Source organism: Carcharodon carcharias, chromosome 32 (assembly GCF_017639515.1).
Source record: "Carcharodon carcharias isolate sCarCar2 chromosome 32, sCarCar2.pri, whole genome shotgun sequence".
In the NCBI taxonomy this organism is placed as follows: Eukaryota; Metazoa; Chordata; class Chondrichthyes; order Lamniformes; family Lamnidae; genus Carcharodon; species Carcharodon carcharias.
The window spans coordinates 7,785,352-7,804,056 of record NC_054498.1 but is presented as its reverse complement, the minus strand read 5'-3'; positions in this window follow the sequence as shown (position 1 = coordinate 7,804,056).

The following is an 18,705-nucleotide window of genomic DNA, read 5'->3' as shown; positions in this document are numbered from 1 at the left end:
CTACTAGACCTGCTGAGTTTTTCCCTATATTTTTTATTTTTTGTTTTGGATTTCCAGCACCCGCAGTTTTTTTTTGTTTTTATCTCCTACAAAGTAGTTCTGTAACAATAATAGTCTACAAATCAATGACAATGTTGGCAAAGAAACTTTAACACATTGGTAGGACATTGCTCTGTCCAATCTTTCATTGGCAACTCGTTTAAAATAAACAGGTTCTTAAGTTAGCATAAGTAGAGGAATTTCATACCAATGTTCTAAGGGTAGTTGCATTAGATTTATTGCTCAACAGAAGAGCCAGCAAACACAGAATGGAGCAAATAAATTCTCCCTTCTGTACTGAAAAATACAATTCACTAATATCGCAAGCAGTAATCTCTCGGTTTACATCTTACTAAGGTTAGAATGAATTATTATTTTCACTTCTAATACAAAAGGGACGGTACTGCAGATGCTAGAAATCTGAGGGATAAACAGAAAATGATGGAAATACTCAGCAGGTCAGACAGACTCAGACCTGAAAGATTATTTCTAACATTTTCTGTTTATATATTCCATTCACTTTCTAGTGGTCCGACATTGATTGTAAAATAGGATTCAGAACTCAACATCAAAACATCTTATTGATCAAAGATGGCAATATACTTGGGAACATAGGAACTGGGCTAGGTCATTTAGGCGGTTGAGCTTGTTCCACCATTCAGTGAGATCATGGCTGATTTGCAACCTTACTCCATATACCTACCTTTCCCCCATATCTTTTAATATCTTTTGCTAATAAAAATCTATCAATCTCAGTTTTAAAGTTAACAATTAATCTAGTATCAATTACCCTTTTTTAGAAGAGTTCCAAACATCTAACGCCATTTGCATAAAGAATTTCCTAACTTACCTCCTGAAAGGTCTGGCTCCAATTTTTGACTGTGCCTCCTAATCCTAGTCGCCAACTAACTGAAATAGTTTCTCCCAATCTACCATATCTGTTTCACTTAATATCTTGAAAACTTGATCAAATCACCCCTTAATCTTCTACTTAAACAAAAGCCAGACTCTCCACACCTCTCCCAGTGAAGATTTTGGTCTCAGAGTGAAACTGGCCAGCATGAAAGAAACTGTTATGGTAGGTAGCAGGTTCTGAACTTTTGGATGGCCTTCTTTTGATTTGTAATCTTGTGAGTGTTTCATACTGAGTTGGCTGAAATGAATGGTGTTATTTGACATTTTGTGGGTCAATTCTCTTTGCATGACAACTTTCACAAGAATCTCCAACAAATTCAACTTATAACAAGCTTCACAGAGTTGATCACCTCCAGCCACACCTACCATCCCTTCTATTTGTTTCACTGTATTTGTATACTATGACAAGGAGCAGCATCATATAACTTTCTACGATGGGACACTAGGCTTGCATGAGCTTGATGCATAATGACATTTCCACTATTCAAGCCAACAACCTGGTCAATGCAGGACAGTAATTGATCCATTTGCATTGCAGATTAAATTTCATTTGGACTTTTCCTCAACTAGTCCTCACCACAAAACCACCACATCCTTCAGTAATTTATGGTTATTCATCAGAGAGATCCCAATTAGGGGCCTGCTGGCAAAGAGTAAATCTGAGATAAAAACAAAAAAACTGCGGATGCTGGAAATCCAAAACAAAAACAGAATTACCTGGAAAAACTCAGCAGGTCTGGCAGCATCGGCAGAGAAGAAAAGAGTTGACGTTTCGAGTCCTCATGACCCTTCGACAGAACTGAGTTCTGTCGAAGGGTCATGAGGACTCGAAACGTCAACTCTTTTCTTCTCTGCCGATGCTGCCAGACCTGCTGAGTTTTTCCAGGTAATTCTGTTTTTGTGAAGAGTAAATCTGAACTGCTTCTCTGTCACTGGGTCAAAATCCTGAAACTCCCTCCCTAACAGCACTGTGGGTGTACCTACAGCACATGGACTGCAGCGGTTCAAGAAAGTGGTTCACCATCAACTTCTGAAGGGCTATTAGGGATGGGCAATTAATGCTGGCCTAGCCAGCAATGCCCATATCCCATAAAGGAATTTTCAAACAAACTACTTTACAATGCAATATGATAAAAGCAAAATACTGTGGATGCTGGAAAAACTCAACAGGTCTGACAGCACCTGTGGAGAGAGAAACAGAGTTAACACTCTGAGTAAGAGTCCTACATACTCAAAACGTTAACTTTGTTTCTCTCTCCACAGATGCTGTCAGACCTACTGAGTTTTTCCAGCATTTTCAGTTTTTATTTTACAATGCAGTTGCTTGGAAAAGGCTGAAAGGGATTTGATACAACTTTAGATATTGGGTTTTGGCAAGCTTTGCAATCAAGAGAATCAAGGCTGAGTCTCAATCTGTTTTCACCCACTATCTCCAATTTTATTCAGGAGTCACTAGAAAACAACAAGAAGCAGAACTGTCAGCTGTGGTTCAGTGGGTAACCCTCTAAGTCAGAAGGTTGTGCATTCAATTCCTAGTCTGCAGCCTTGAGTGAAAATTTAGACTGGCAATTCAGTACAATTCTGAGGGAGCACTGAACTTTTGGAGGTGCTGTCTTTCACATGAGATGTTAAATCTGTTCTTACAGATGTTTGTAAAAGATCCGTTGATACTATTCAAAGAAGAGCAATGGTTCTCCCTGGTGTCCTGGACAATATTTTATCCCTCAACAGTAACTACACTTCTTTAGTCGTAATTGATTCTAAATTGCTTTGAGACACTCTGAAATCATTAACTGCTGCTTCTTTTCTTTCTCCGAATAAGAACAAAGATTCAGAGGTCTCTCTCAACCCTAACCTGGACCCCACTGAGATCAATTGTGTAACCTCAAATGGAAAAAATTGAAAGGGATTGGGACAGGCCCAGTATGCCTAACTTTCCTCCTTGTGAAATTCTATAAACCCTTCCCCAGCTGCGGTCAGCAAATTCAGAACAAACCAGGGCCCTTTCACCGCTCATGGTTTTAATACTACACCATAACACACCCTTCTTTAGTGGGCCAACAAGGAGACCCACACTCTTATCGAAGGTGCTGAATACAATTCTGCTCCTGTGTAACCTACCGGGTGAAACAGTTGTGTGTTGTTGATAACAGTGGGAGCAGTGAGTGAAATGTGTCATCCTCCTGATAAATATATTGGGTTACCAGACTACTGGCGCTGATATGAGATTATAACCCTCATTCATTTTCCAGCTGATTGGATTGCTTAGGCATCTGGTTATTGTACACAACATATGAATCAATTCAAAATATATCAATAAAAAGAAATCTTAGGTCTGTATGCACTGCCTATATTATTCCAAACCCTCTAACTCCACTTCACTTGGAGGATATCCATTCTCAACTCACTGTGCACAATACCTAGGGCTGCCAACTGGTAGAATATGTATATTATCAAATGAATCAGTTCAATATAATATTGTCAATTATCTGTGGCATTGTACACAGAGAATCAAGGCCAAGTATCCTTTTCAGGTGATGTGGGGGTCCAGACCCAGGGAGAAATTGGACCTGAGCTCACAGTTGTAATTAAACCTCCTTTTAAAGTCAGTCATTCCATCCTTATTTTCATATTCCATTATATAATTCTGTGGCCATATCTATAACAAAAACTGTTTATTGAATCAGAGAATAATACAGAATAGAAGGAGGCCATTCAGTCCATCATGAAAGTGCTGCCCAATATATATGCCCTTTCGAAAGGTACAACCAAAATTGCTTCCACTGCCTTTCCAGATACAGCATTCCAGATCATAATAACTTCCTGTATCTTATGTAAACTAGTAATGTTGTAATAACAACCTCCTACTAATGGTTACATTGCAGCACCTCCACTGGTCAAAGCATGTAATTACAGTGTGACATGTTTACATGGAAATAAGTTATAAATATGGACATGGGGATTTATAATGGAAAACATTGACAGTAAATAGATACAGACTTAAAATATAACATACCTAAAGTTGAGTCATTAACTTTAAAAAAAACTGGCATAATTCTCTCAAAATATAGTGGAGAGAAACATCAGATGAATGCTTGTATCCTATGGGCTGACTTCAGGGGAAGAGTAAAGCAATTCCACTTTAAACTCACACAAAAACAGAAATATGTTTCTGGAATTCCACAGACAGATTTTCATGACTGTGATTCAATTAGCATAATCCTGTTGAAAGTAATATTCAGCACCCATTTCCAGGCCAGTGGTTGCTAACGGCTTGCCAATTACTCTGCAGGATAATGATCTGTTTTCACAGGGACAGCAGTTAACCCCACAAATCCTGAACCTTTTGTTTTCATTGAGAAATTTGGGATCTGACTACAGTCCATGACAATTCCAAGATCGGAAGGAGTAGGAGAGTTAAAGGGGCAAATTAATAGTGGATAAATGAAGCTTGCTTTTTAAAAGTCTATGGATAATTTTAATTACTTCACAGCCAATGAATTATTTTTGCAGTGTAACAATTGTTGCAATGGGGGTCTTGTGGTTCAGTGGGTAGTGTCCCTGCCTCTAAACCAGAAGCTTTGGGTTTGAATCCCACTCCAGGACTTGATGTTTAAGGAAGGTGAGCACATAATGTGGCCAAACAGGGAGAATCTGCTGGTCAGCTGTGCTTGATGTGGAGTGGCGTCCCTCAATATATTTTGCACCATAATCACCCCTCAGTTTCCTGTATTCAATGGAACACAAGCCTAGTCTTCAGTACAACTGAGAGGCCCTGGATAGATAGTGATGTCTATCTCTGAGTTTTATAGAGAGGTATAAATATGAAAGACTTATGAAAGTTTTTTTGACTTTGGATTACTTGAATTAATAAAAAAATCAGAACTGTACCAAACCGTTCAAAGGGAGGGGGTCTTCAGATAGAAAGACATCTGCTTCTCTGAGAGCCGGTGGCCACCAACAGGGATGGACCTTCTATTTAAAACCTGGCCAATTATTTGACTGAGGCAATGACTGTGCACAGCATTGATTGATTCCCTGAAGGCACGGCCATCTGGTTAAAAGAAAGACAGTACCATCTGTTGGGCCCAAAGAAGTTCCAATGCATGAGGGGGTGACTTGCCCATTGATATTTAAATGCCATAACAGTGCTGGTATAGTCTGTGTTTGTTCAGAAAGAAATTTTCTACACCAACTCAAATTTGGGAAATTGTAGACAGTGTCAACATCATCGAAATTCACTTTGAATCCTTTGTGTTCATATATGCTTGATGTTGAAAATGGGTCACAGAATGAAAGGAGCATTCCTAAAGGTGATTTGAAAAGAAGAAGATATTCATGCTGTTGCTCCTGTAGACACAGCATCTGATTCAGAAACAATCACCACAAGGTACGTTAACCCCAGGATTACAGAGTCAGTACAGATGTGAAGGTACGTTAAATCCAGGATTACAGTCAGTACAGATGTGAAGGTACACTAACTCCAGGATTACAGAGTCAGTACAGATGTGAAGGCATGTTAACTCCAGGATTACAGAGTCAGTACAGATGTAAGGTACGTTAACTCCAAGATTACAGAGTCAATACAGATGTGAAGGTACACTAACTCCAGGATTACAAAGTCAGTACAGATGTGAAGGTACGTTAACTCCAGGATTAGAGTCAGTACAGATGTGAAGGTAAATTAACTCCAGGATTACAGAGTCAGTACAGATGTGAAGGTATGTTAACCCTGGGATTAGAGTCAATACAAGTGTAAAGGGCTATCCCAAGCTCATCGTGGTGAAAATCCTACAGTCTTGCTCTTGTCTAAATTGCATTAAAGTGGCTATTAAGCAACTCTAAGGACCTTGTTTACCCTACCCCAGAACTCCATGTGTTGACCATTGTGCTACAACATTCTTGTTGTCATTCTTCTTAATCTTAACTTTCAACAACAACTTGCAATTATATAGTCCCTTTTGAAGTAATAAAATGTCTTGAGATTCTTTATCAAACAAAATTTGACACAGAGCCACATAAGGTGATATTAGGACAGCTACCCAAAAAGCTTGCTCCAAGTGATGGATTCTAAGGAATTAAAGGAGGAGAGAGAGAGATAGAAAAGTTTAGAACTTATAGAACCATAGAAAGGTTATGGCACAGAAAGAGGTGATTCAGCCCATCATGTCTGTGCTGGACAAAAAAGAAAATATAAAAACTAGCCGCCCATTCTAATTCCACCTTCCAGCACCCAGTCCATAGCCTTGCAGGTTACAGCACCTCAGATGCAGATCTAGGTACTTTTTAAATGAGTTGAGGGTTTCTGCCTCCACCACCAAACCAGACAGTGAATTCCAGACTCCCACCACCCTCTGGGTGAAGAGGTTTTTCTTCATGCCCCCTCTAATCCTTCTACCAATCACTTTAAATCTGTGCCCCCAGGTAATTGAACTCTCTGCTAGGGGAAACAGGGCTTTCCTGTCTTCCCTGTCTAGGCCCCTCATAATCTTGTACACCTCAATTAAGTCACCCCTCAGCCTCCTCTGTTCGAAGGAAAACAACCCTAGCCTATCCAATCTTTCCTCATAGCTGCAATTTTCAAGCCCTGGCAACATTCTTGTAAATCTCCTCTGTACTCTCTCCAGAGCAATTATGTCCTTCCTGTAATGTGGCGACCAGAACTGTACACAAAATTCCAGCTGCGGCCTAAGCAGCATTTTATACAGTTCCAGTGTTACATCCCTGCTTTTATATTCTGTACCTCAGCCAATAAAGAAAAGCATTCCATATGCTTTCTTTACCACCTTATCCACCTGTCCTGTCACCTGCTGGGACCTGTGGACATGCACTCCAAGGTCTCTTATGTCCTCTAGGAGAGATTCCAGAGCTCAGGGCCTCAGCAGCTGAAGCCACAGCCGCCAGTGGTGGAGCGATGGAAACCAGGAGGCTGTGCAAGAATTAGAGGAGTGCAGAGACCTTGGAGTTTTGAACATATGGTTCCTTCTTCTATTGTTACAACTTTTCTTCAATTACATTCCCTGTGCGATTATAAATGTGTGCATTAGCGTTAATGTGAACAGAGAGTCAGTGAGTGATAAACAAGTACGGAAGTAGCAGACCGAATAAGCAGCAAGTGTTTACAATTGATAAAAACATCTGCTGTGTTTTTAACCACTGCATTCCTGTTCTTTGACCAAATCAGCAGCAAATCTGATATAAAATGACCCTTGCCAATCTGTGCAATTTCGGGGACTGTAGTGCTAACCTATTAGTGCACAGCAAGGAAAGAAAGTGGCAGAAGGAAAACAAACTTGCAGGCACCTGCCGGAATACAAGAAATGGATAGGGAACAAAAACCTGTAGTTATTGAAGCAGGGAAATCTGCTGAAATAAAGATTAGAAGGCAAAGAGTGTCCAAAATAGGCAGCTTGTTTAACGTGTTATAAGCCTTTGTAATTTAGAGGTTCTGATTTAATAAATAAATAGCTGGAATCATTTTCCCAATTATTAGCAGCTGCCCATACTAAATATGCATGGTGAAAGCACTCGGGCTGTAGTGGTCCAGAGTTACTCTTCAATGCCTTGTAGAGGCAGTAAGTGTAGAGGGTCTTGCGTCTTCTCCTGGACACATTGGTTTACCTGGACAGGTGCAACTCCAACAATGTTCAAGGAGCTTGACACCATCCAGGTCAAAGCAGTCCGCTTGATTGGCAACTTGTCCACAAACATTAACTCCCTCCACCACCGACGCACAGTGGCAGCAGTATGTACCATCTACAAGATGTACTGCTGGAACTCACCAAGTCTCCTTCGCCAACACCTTCCCATATCCTCTACCACCTAGAAGGACAAGGGCAGCAGGTGCATGGGAACACCACCATCTGAAAACTCCCCTCTAAGCCACACACCATCCTGATTTGGAACTATATTGCCATTCCTTCGCTGTCACTGGGTCAAAATCCTGGAACTCCCTCCCTAATATAGTATAAAGGGTTAACAGATGGGATATGCTAATATATAACGTAGATGATGATGTACCACTGACACTAGTCAGTCATGTGTTAGACTTGAGAGAGAGAGGGAGAGAGAGAGAGAGGTTGGAATCATGCCTAAGAGCCTCATGTCTACCGTTCAAATGTAGTACTAATAAACAAGTGTTAAGCAGATACCAGAGTATGTCTACAGTCTATCTAAGAACCAAGTTCCAACGCCAAGAGTCCAAGACAGAAGGACTGATATCAGAACATTGTGGCAGCAGTGGAGACATTGATTTAAAAGACACATTGGTGTTATTGAAGGAACCACAGAGTGAAGAAACCTTTGAAAGCAGCTCAGAAATTTCAGCAGAAGAAGGAGGCACACTGGAGAGAGGTAATGTTGACCATACCTGATGAGGTGTCCCTGCCCTTGCCCCATCTGTTTGACTCAAGGACCTGCTTATAGGACAGCAGTGGGAGTTGTGAAAACACCATTTTCTCTGGTTCCAAGCAACATCAGGTCTTCACGAAAAAGTGCCAAAACTTCAAGTTTGTTCCTTTCTTTATGCAGTAGGTCCAGTAGCAGACAATGTTCTCTTAAGTCAGGGTGTGCAAGAGTCCACTGTAGATTTTGATTCCATTATTAAAGCCTTTGATACCTATTTTAGTCCAAAGCAAAATTGATACTGGAACTTCGTTAACATATAAGCAGATGACCTCAACTGGCTTCAGCTGATGATTCCTTATCCATCAGACATCAAATTACAAGGTCCAAGTGGCATTGACCTTCCAATCAAAGGCAGGATTATTGCTTCTCTTAGTTGCAATGGTCAACAGATGTTGATTCTCTCTATGTTCTTATTGAATGGCGACTTTGGCATACTTGACAAGGACAAAGCAGCCCACTTGATTGGCATCCTATCCACAAACATTCACTCCCTCCATCACTGATGCACAGTAGCAGCAGTGAATACCATCTATAAGATGCCCTGCAGGAATTCACCAAGGCTCCTTCCAAACCCACGACCACTACCATCTAGAAGGACAAGGGCAGCAAATAGATGGGAACAGCACCACCTGGAAGTTCCCCGCCAAGCCACTCATCTTGACTTGGAAATATATCACCACTTCTTCATGGTCGCTGGGTCAAAATCCTGGAACTCCCTCCCTAACAGCACTATGGGTGTATCTACACCACATGGACTGCAGTGGTTCAAGAAGGCAGCTCACCACCACCTTTTCAAGGGCAACTAGGGATGGGCAATAAATGCTGGCCTGGTCTGCGATGCCCACATCCCATGAATGAATAATAAAAACTTCTAAGGATCTTGGAAAAATCAGATGATGCTCATTATTTGAATGGCTCACTATCACTCATTCAACAGTCTTCAACCTTTTCCTTAGAAGCAGGAGAAATTCAGCTTTCAAAAACTGAGGAAGATTATACACTCAGTGTAAGTGCCTTTCTTTCACAGAGACAGCATCCACTAGACCTAGAACAATAAAGGAAGTTGTGAGTCTCTCAGTTCTTCACAAAGTAAGGCCAGAGGGAACAGATACAGAAGGCACTGCAGCAGACAATAACCATCCCAATGAAGACTTGCTGGAATTGGCTCTTCCTAGAGACTGATGAGGAAGAATTCCTTGCAGTATTGAGTGATCCCTTGGAGATTGAGGTCCTAGAGAATAATTTGCATTCCCCATTATTGGATGCACCGTACACCTTCCCTGTTGTCTTTTTAGAAGAATCAGCTGTGCTTTTAGTGGCTGAGCAGCATCCAGATCTTAGTTCCACTGAATCCACCGAAACATTGTCTACTTTATCTCCTGTTGTTCACGAAGAGTCTTCCACAGAGAATGCCTTACCTGAGTCCAAGTCCATTGAAGATCACACTGTTAAAGAGCTGATACCTTCCCAGGGTGAAAGTCAATTGGCACTCATACCTCAGTCCCAGCTGAAACTCTTCTTCCCTCCAGAGCTGGAGGTCAGCGCAGAAGCTGCACCAGAATCTTTAGCACTTCTGAAGCTGCAGAATTCTGTACAGATTCTTGTCCGTGAGTTAATTGTTTACAGGAAATTCCTTTCATTACAGAAGACGAGGCTGTCTTGTCTCCATATCCTCAGCAGTTCTTCCCATTACCTGGAATGGAGCAACCTCGCACAGAGAGAAGAGTGGCTCTCTTACCACTGCCTACAGAAAGTGGATGGTCCTCCTGGGAAATCATCCCTTCTTTTTTTCCTGGCAGTCTTTTAGGAAGTTGGTCATTTTTTTTTCCTTCTTCATCTAAATTCATTAAAATCTCAGATCTTCAATACCTTTTCAGTGGATGATACAGCTGTGACAGCCTTCCCAAGAGTTAGAAATAATTCTGAAGCTTCTTCCTGGAGTCCTTCGAAGGAGCAACAAGTTCTTCACGGTGTCCTCAGTTCTTCTTTTCTAGTCCCAGACGGTCCAAAGGTCGATTCTCTCCAAGTCTTCTCTTTTGGACCAGTGTTCCGTTCCAAAGCCTTCACTGTTGTCGCTGTTCAGTCATTCTGCAACTTACACTCAGCTTTCCAGCTACGCTGACAGCAATGCTGATAAAGTGTTATCCTGTTCTGCAGATGTTGATGTCTTACCAGATGCAGAAGAAAACCCTTATGTCTCCAAGCCATCTTCCCTAAGAGCTGAGAATACTGAAGGGGCTTGAATCCCCTGAACCGTGACTTGGGGAGGGGGAGAGTGGGAGTTAGGGGTGAGGAGAATCAGTAATTGAAAAAAATGGAATTACAGAAATGTCATGTAAATAGTTAATAACAATGGGCTGGATTTTCTGGTCCCGCCAGCAGCGGGCATCATCACAATTGGGATGGGAAAATTTGGAGAGCAGCCAAAAGTCAATTGGCATTGCCCGTTATGACACCCGCCACTGGCAAGACCAGAAAATCCTTGCCGCAATTTCATGTTATTGTTAAAAAGTAGGATGGCGTACAAGTATATAATGTTAACAGATGGGATATGCAAATGTGTGGTGTAGATGATGTACAACTGATACCAGTCAGTCCTGTGATAGACTCTCGCTTTCTTGGATGGAGAGAGAGAGAGAGAGGTTGGAATCATGCCCAAGAGTTCTGTGCCTATCCTGTAGCCTGTTTAGCAGTAGTACTAATGAACAAGTGTGAAGCAGATATCAGAGAATGTCTATAGCCTGCCTAAGAACCAAGTCCCATACCTATAGCCCAAGACAGAAGGACCCAATCTCAGAACTCCTAACAGCACTGTGGGCGTATCTACGCCATATGGACTGCAGCGGTTTAAGAAGATGGTTCACCACCATCTTCGGAAGGGCAATTAGAGGTGGGCAATGAATACTGGCCTGGCCAGCAATGTTTACATCCCAAAACAAATACATTTTTAAAAATTGGAAACTGGCTAGGATCATTGATGATAAACTCAAAATTCACTGTTCCTAGGCAATGTACCTTTGCACAGACCCAGATAGGAAATTATTTCTGGCCTTTTGAGCATCCCTGACTTTAATCACACCCCCATTGGTGGCCATGACCTCAGCTGTAAAAGCCCTAAGCTCTGGAACTCCCCCCAAACACACCCTCCTCCCCAGCCTTTCTAACACTCTTTCCTCCTTTTAAGACATTCCTTCAAGCCTACCTCTTTAACTAAACTTTTGGCCATCTACCCTAATAGCTCTCATGTGTTTTATAATGCTCTTGTGAAGCATCTTGGGATGCTTATTATGTTAAATAATAAAAATGATGTCATTGCTTCTCTTTTAAGATGCACTCTCAGTTACCTCCTTTAAGGCTAACTTGCCAAATCTCGCTTGGTCTTTCCTTTACTTACGCGCCATGATGATGAAGAACATTCACGGTCCCCTGTGTTGTTAGTTGATTTCATCCAGGGCAGTTATAGGAAGGGGGAGGGGCTGGAATTGTCCTCAGTACCACTGGGCTGGCGAGGGTGAAGTGGAAGCAATTAAGCTTTCTATTCTGACCCAAGACTCCTTCCTCCATCTCTCCCTTTCTTTCTATCCTTCTCCCCTGTCTCTGAGGAGGGGGCTTGGAAATCAACAGGAACTATGCTCAGTTGGAGGGATTAGCTCAGCCATAGGCTCTTTCAAACAGGACCCACCACAAACAACGTTCTTTGTGGCTGAGGTATTTACCAGTTCTGAGTGCAGATTAAATGAGCATCTGGCCTTGACTTTGCTCATTGTTCAGAGTCTAATTTTTTTCTCTATTGCTGTATGACAAGTGGTTGTGATAACATCCACATTAAAATTCATACAAAGATAATGGTTTGAAACCTATAATTCATTATAATGAATGTGGAAGGGTCCCCTTCATGACAGAAGGTTGTTAATGTAATCGCACAGTGCAGTAATTCATACTGGTAATCACTCCACTGGCATCACTGACCTTCGCTTCTTAACGAGGCTACGTTTACATTCTTATTCAATCAGAAAGAAGCTCTGGCCATTTTCTACGATACATTCTGTGATTATTTTTAACAAGGCAGCATTACTAAAATGTAAGTAAGAAGGGTAAATAGCCGTGTTTCGTTTGCTAGCTATCTCTCGGCCTTTGCTAGTGTGTGGAGCTGTACCAGACAACCCTTTTCTTGTACATTGCCCAAGTGGTGACTTGTTAGTGTGAGCCTAGGCAGTGAATGTCTTCCAATTACTACCATCAAAGGTTATTGAGGTGGAATTTGTGCCTGAATTTTCTCCCTTGTAGGGAATGTTCACTAGCTTCGAGGAGTGGGTTTCTTTTGATGAGAAACTGAGTAAATTGGGCCTATACTCTCTGGAGTTTAGAAGTATGAGAGGTGACCATGTTGAAATGTACAAGATTCTGAAGGGGCTTGATAGAGTAAATGCTGAGAGATTGTTTCTATTGGTTGTGATTTCTAGAACACGGGGGCACAGTCTCAGGATAAGGGGTCGATCATTTAGGACTGAGATGTGGAGAAATTTCTTCACATAAATATTTGTGAATCTTTGGAATTCTCTACCCCAGAGGGTTGTGATGTTCCATCGCTAAATACATTTAAGGCTGAGAATTTGGTCTCTCAGGAATCAAAGGATATTGGGAATGGGCGAGCAAGTGGAGTTGAGGCCCAAGATCAGCCATGATCGTATTGAATGGTGAAGTAGGCTCAAGGGGCTGTGTGGTCCACTCCGTTTTCCTATGACTTATGTTCTTATGTTCTTTAGAGCCCTGGGGATCTGGGCCCAATTGGAGCATGAAAAATGTTGACTCAGCATGTACAAAAAATTAAAATGAGCTGTAAGGTTGATGTCAGCCCTGGCAGCAGTAAATATGCCACTTTGGCTTTGGTATTCCTTGACCAGATACCTGTTCTTTGGCAGTTATTGGGTGAATAGCAATTGGGGTGTTCAGTGATGCCTCACATGGAAAAATAGCCATCCAGCAGTCAAGTGAAGGACAGGAAGCTCTGACAGCTAAAAAGGCACAAGAGTACCCGCTCTGAGAAGCAGAAAGCAGCAGTGGGAATGTTTTAGACTATGTGAAAACTGAGATTTCTGACACACTGCTATAAAACTGTTCACTTTTCACCTACTTGAGAATGGATAGTGCAAATTTCTGGTGCACTCAGCACTTGTCTCAGCTGCTTTAGCTCCATTCAGGTGTGTCTGATAGCCAATAACGGGTCTGGTGATGTTTGTTTGCTGGGTGAAAGGGGCCACTGTTTGATTCTCCATCTGGAAGTGGTAAATCTTCTTGGATCACCTGTGGTGTCCCCACTCCTACCTGCAATGAATCTGTTGAACTCCAAAAAAATGCTCTTGTGATTGTCAGACCGTTTCTGTTAGTAATGAACAGGGGTCCACAATACAAACTCTTAACTAAATTGACAGCTTCACCCAGAGATGCCACATGATGGCTCGTTTGTGAAATGGGAAAGTCGCGCTGCGGCAGCACTTCTGAGGTTGTGGCTGTAGCATATTGTCTAACCCCGTGCTGTACCTGTCCTGGGAGTGTTTGATGGGGACAGTGTAGAGGGAGCTTTACTCTGTATCTAACCCCGTGCTGTACCTGTCCTGGGAGTGTTTGATGGGGACAGTGTAGAGGGAGCTTTACTCTGTATCTAACCCCGTGCTGTACCTGTCCTGGGAGTGTTTGATGGGGACAGTGTAGAGGGAGCTTTACTCTGTATCTAACCCCGTGCTGTACCTGTCCTGGGAGTGTTTGATGGGGACAGTGTAGAAGGAGCTTTACTCTGTATCTAACCCCGTGCTGTACCTGTCCTGGGAGTGTTTGATGAGGACGGTGTAGAGGGAGCTTTACTCTGTACCTAACCCCGTGCTGTACCTGTCCTGGGAGTGTTTGATGGGGACAGTGTAGAAGGAGCTTTACTCTGTATCTAACCCCGTGCTGTACCTGTCCTGGGAATGTTTGATGGGGACAGTGCAGAGGGAGCTTTACTCTGTATCTAACCCCGTGCTGTACCTGTCTTGGGAGTGTTTGATGGGGACAGTGTAGAAGGAGCTTTACTCTGTATCTAACCCCGTGCTGTACCTGTCCTGGGAATGTTTGATGGGGACAGTGCAGAGGGAGCTTTACTCTATATCTAACCCCGTGCTGTACCTGTCCTGGGAATGTTTGATGAGGACAGTGTAGAGGGAGCTTTACTCTATATCTAACCCCATGCTGTACCTGCCCTGGGAGTGTTTGATGGGGACAGTGTAGAGGGGGCTTTACTCTGCACTTGGCTTGTGTTTTTTTCGAGCTAAGCATGTTAGATGGCCTTGCATTGTATAACATTAAACCCTCACTTTGAGGAGCACAACATTTGTAAAACAAAGGAGAACGTTTGTTCAGAGATTGTCTACACACTGTGTGCTCTGAGCATTCATTTCCCTGAAAATTTTATGATCATCAGTATTCCAGTAATATTTACGCTGTTGGCAATTTAATTAGATTATGGAGTGTGTGTAAATCCTTCAGCGGCTTGTATGTTCTCTGACAGACCTTTGGAGTTAGACAGTTTTTGTTGTTCACGTTGAGCTCTGTTACATACATCATTTGAAAATTAAAAATAAAAAAATTCCACACTTCTTCCTAATGAAATAAAGGTTACAAGCCAAAGTCCAGTAGTGGCGTAACACCTCTCTGGTTTAACTCATCTGGTTTGAGTCATGCACACCAAGAACACTCTCGTTTCAGTTCTCAGTAGGTAAGCTGATCTCAGCACACTCGGGGGGAGAAAACCACTGTAGGTTTTTCTAACCGGGGGCCAAAGTTCCTTCCTCAACCAATACTGCCAAAAGCAGATGAAGTGGCCATTCATCTGGTGACTGTCTGTGGGGTCTTGCTATGTGCAAGATCGCTTCTACACCTGTCTACACGATAGCCACTGCACTTCAAAACTAGTCACTGGGTGTCATGTGCTGTGATACACAATAGGACGCTGTTTAAATTTACTTTTTGTTTGTCGCCAGTTTGGTCTTTCATAAGATTACTTATTCAAATATTGCCAATTTCGATCTTCTAAAGGGTGCACAGGTGAGGACATCAGGCAAGGGTGAGAGTAGCATGTGATGCCTCCCTACCAACTCCCCCACACTGGCCCCCACCCAAACCCAGTTTGCACTGACTCTCAAGACCCACGCGTGCAGTGCGGCAAAGTCACTGGGATGGGGTATCAGTGGGCCGGCACTGCCACAGGGATGAACCCCAGAAGGAGTCAACCAGAAATGTAATAAAAAAAGGCAAGTCCTTCTAAAGGAAAGGAAGGAACCTGCATTTAAATAGCGCCTTTAGGATGTCCCCAATTACTTTACAACTGATTAAGTACTTTCTGAAGTGTAATCGCTCTTGTGGGAAATGTAACAACTAATTTGTGATCCTGACCACATAATCTGGTTTTACAGGTGTTGGCTGAGGGTTATTGGCCACTTCACAATGAAGCCCTTCACATCTGGCATGAATTTCCCCAGTAACATCGGACTTCCTCACACACCACGTGATCTTCATGCTCGTGGCGAACCCCAAGCTCTTCTTCATAGGTTGAGGAAGTGATTAAGGCACATGGAATCCTGGGCTTTATAAATAGAGGTATTGAGTACAAGGTAGTTATGATAAACTTGTACAAAACACTGGTTCAGCCTCAACTGGAGTGTTGCATCCAGTTTTAGACAACACATTTTAGGAAGGATATGAAAGCATTAGAGAGTGCAGAAAAGATTCACGAGAATGGTTCCAGGAATGAAGGGCTTCAGTTACTTAGATTGGAGAAGCTGGAGTTGTTCTCTTTGGAGAAAAGTAGGTTAAGGGGAGATTTGATAGAGGTGTCCAAAATCATGAGGGGTCTAGACAGAGTAGTTAGAGAATAACTGTTCCCATTGATCGGAGGGTCAAGAATCAGAGGTTAAGGCAAATGGTAAAAGATACAAAGGGGACATGAGGAAAAACTTTTTCTCGCAGTGTGTGTTTAGAATTTGGAATGCACTGCCTGAGAGTGTGGCAGAGGCAGACTCATTCATGGCTTTCAAAAGGGAAACTGGATAATTATCTGAAGAGAAAAGCTTGTAGAGTTTTGGGACAAGTTGGGCGGGTAAGACAAGCTGAGCTGCTCTTGTAGAGAATTAGTACAGATGCAAGAGGCCAAATGGCCTCCTTCTGTACTATAGCCATTCAATGATTCTATAAAGTAATGACCATGGGATCTTATACACTTCCCTGAGAGGACAGGTGGGGCCTCAGTTTAGCATCTTGTCCAAAAGACAGAGCCCCCAATGGTGCAGCGCACCCTCAGCACTGCATTGGGAGTGTAACCTGGAACTTTGAGCTCAATTCTTTGGAGAGGGATTTGAGTTCACAACCTTTTAAACACAAGAGGCAGGGATCCTAGCCATTGAGCCACTGCTGACAGTAGATGGAGAAATATAGCTTGTGTGGTGAGCGGACTTGTCCCTGTGTAATTTGGAAAGCTGCAGAGTGCTGCTGGAATTTAATAATTGGTGGTGTAATGAAATTATTGGAAGCCAATGACAACTCCAGCAACAGATATAAATCAGTTTTAAGCATCATGGCACTTGTAGCCATATCTTTTTTCACAAATCCGATTAGCATGATACAGTTTACATTGGTGAGAGAATGGATGGGTAGGCAGAGAAATGTCTAAAAGTTGAATTTCCAAATGAGTTAGGACTGTGGGTTTTGGACATTTGTGAATGAGGAACACCTAAAAACTAATGATATGTTCCAGTGACCCTCTGCAAATATTGACAACACTTGAAGAAACTAATGCACTCTATGGGATCTCCGAAATTTAAACAAAATAATTTTGGGATGTGGGCATCGCTGGCTAGGCCAGCATTTATTGCCCATCCCTAATTTCCTTTGAGAAGGTGGTGGTGAGTTGCCTTCTTGAACCGCTGCAATCCCTGTGGTGTAGATACACCCACAGTGTGTTAGGGGGTGAGTTCCAGGATTTTGACCCAGCGACAGTGAAGGAACGGTGATGTATTTTCAAGTCAGGATGGGGAGTGACTTGGAGGGGAGCTGGCAGGTGGTGGTGTTCCCATGCATCTGCTGCCCTTGTCCTTCTAGATGGTAATGGTTGTGGGTTTGGAAGGTACTGTCTAAGGAGCCTTGGTGATTTTCTGCAGTGCATCTTGTACTATCTTATGGTACAAGATCATATAATCTTATATTATGAATATGTTCAAAATGATGAAGGATTTTTAAATAAGAAGGAAGGGGATTGTTTTCACCATCAGGAGCTTCAGTAACCAGAAGACACAGGTTTAAGCTCATTGGTTATAGAACCTGGCAGGAGGAGCCGAGGAGAATTCTTTTGTTCAACAAATTATGATCTGGAATGCACTACCCGAGAGGGAGGTGGAAGCAGATTCAACAGCAACATTCAAAAGGGCATTGGATAAATGCTTCAAAAAGCAACATTTGCAGGTCCATGGGGATGGAGTTGGGGAATGAGATGAATTGGATAACTCTTTCAAAGAGCCAGAATAGATACAGAGGGTCAAATGGCCTTCAGTTCTATAAGATTCCTAAATACTAATGTGCTACTAATGATGTACGTCTCCAAGTACTGATTTCATTGGAGATCTCCCACCTATACAAGACCTACAAGTACCAACACCTACAAATATTGATGCATTCAAGGGGGCTAGTACTGATGCTCCCAGGGAACCCTGTAATTATTGGCACAGACCCTTCACACCACATCCACACATTGTGAAAAGCAGCTTCATCTACCCAATGGATAAATATTCCTATCATTGCAAAAAATATTTATTAGGGCAGTAGTACTAAGGTGCCAACAAGTCAAATACGGAAACCAAGATGTGTGTAGTAGAATAGGGTCACTATTATGGATATTCTGATCAGATCATTTCATACTGTATATCAGGCAAATTCATGAACAGTCCCTGAAAAGTGCCCAGTCTACCTCAGATTACCCTGGAAGGGTAAGGTATATCAATAATTTGAGCAACAGATGAAGCTAGCTGTCTCATGCTGCTGCTATGCAGTAGCAACACAAGTGATATTTGCCACTAACAGGAAGCTGCCATCAAGCCAAAAAGACATTCTGCCTATCACACAAATGAGTAATGTGGTATATGAATTTCAGTGCCAGTGTGATGCTAGGAATGTAGACCGTACGTCCCAAAGACTGGTGGATCCTATCAATCAACATGTCCCAGCTGCTGTTTGAAATGGGCAGGGTACAGACCGAACCCAACCAGCCCATTCTTGCAAAATTCAAAATATAGTGTCCAACATTAGATGTGATTCCTCGAT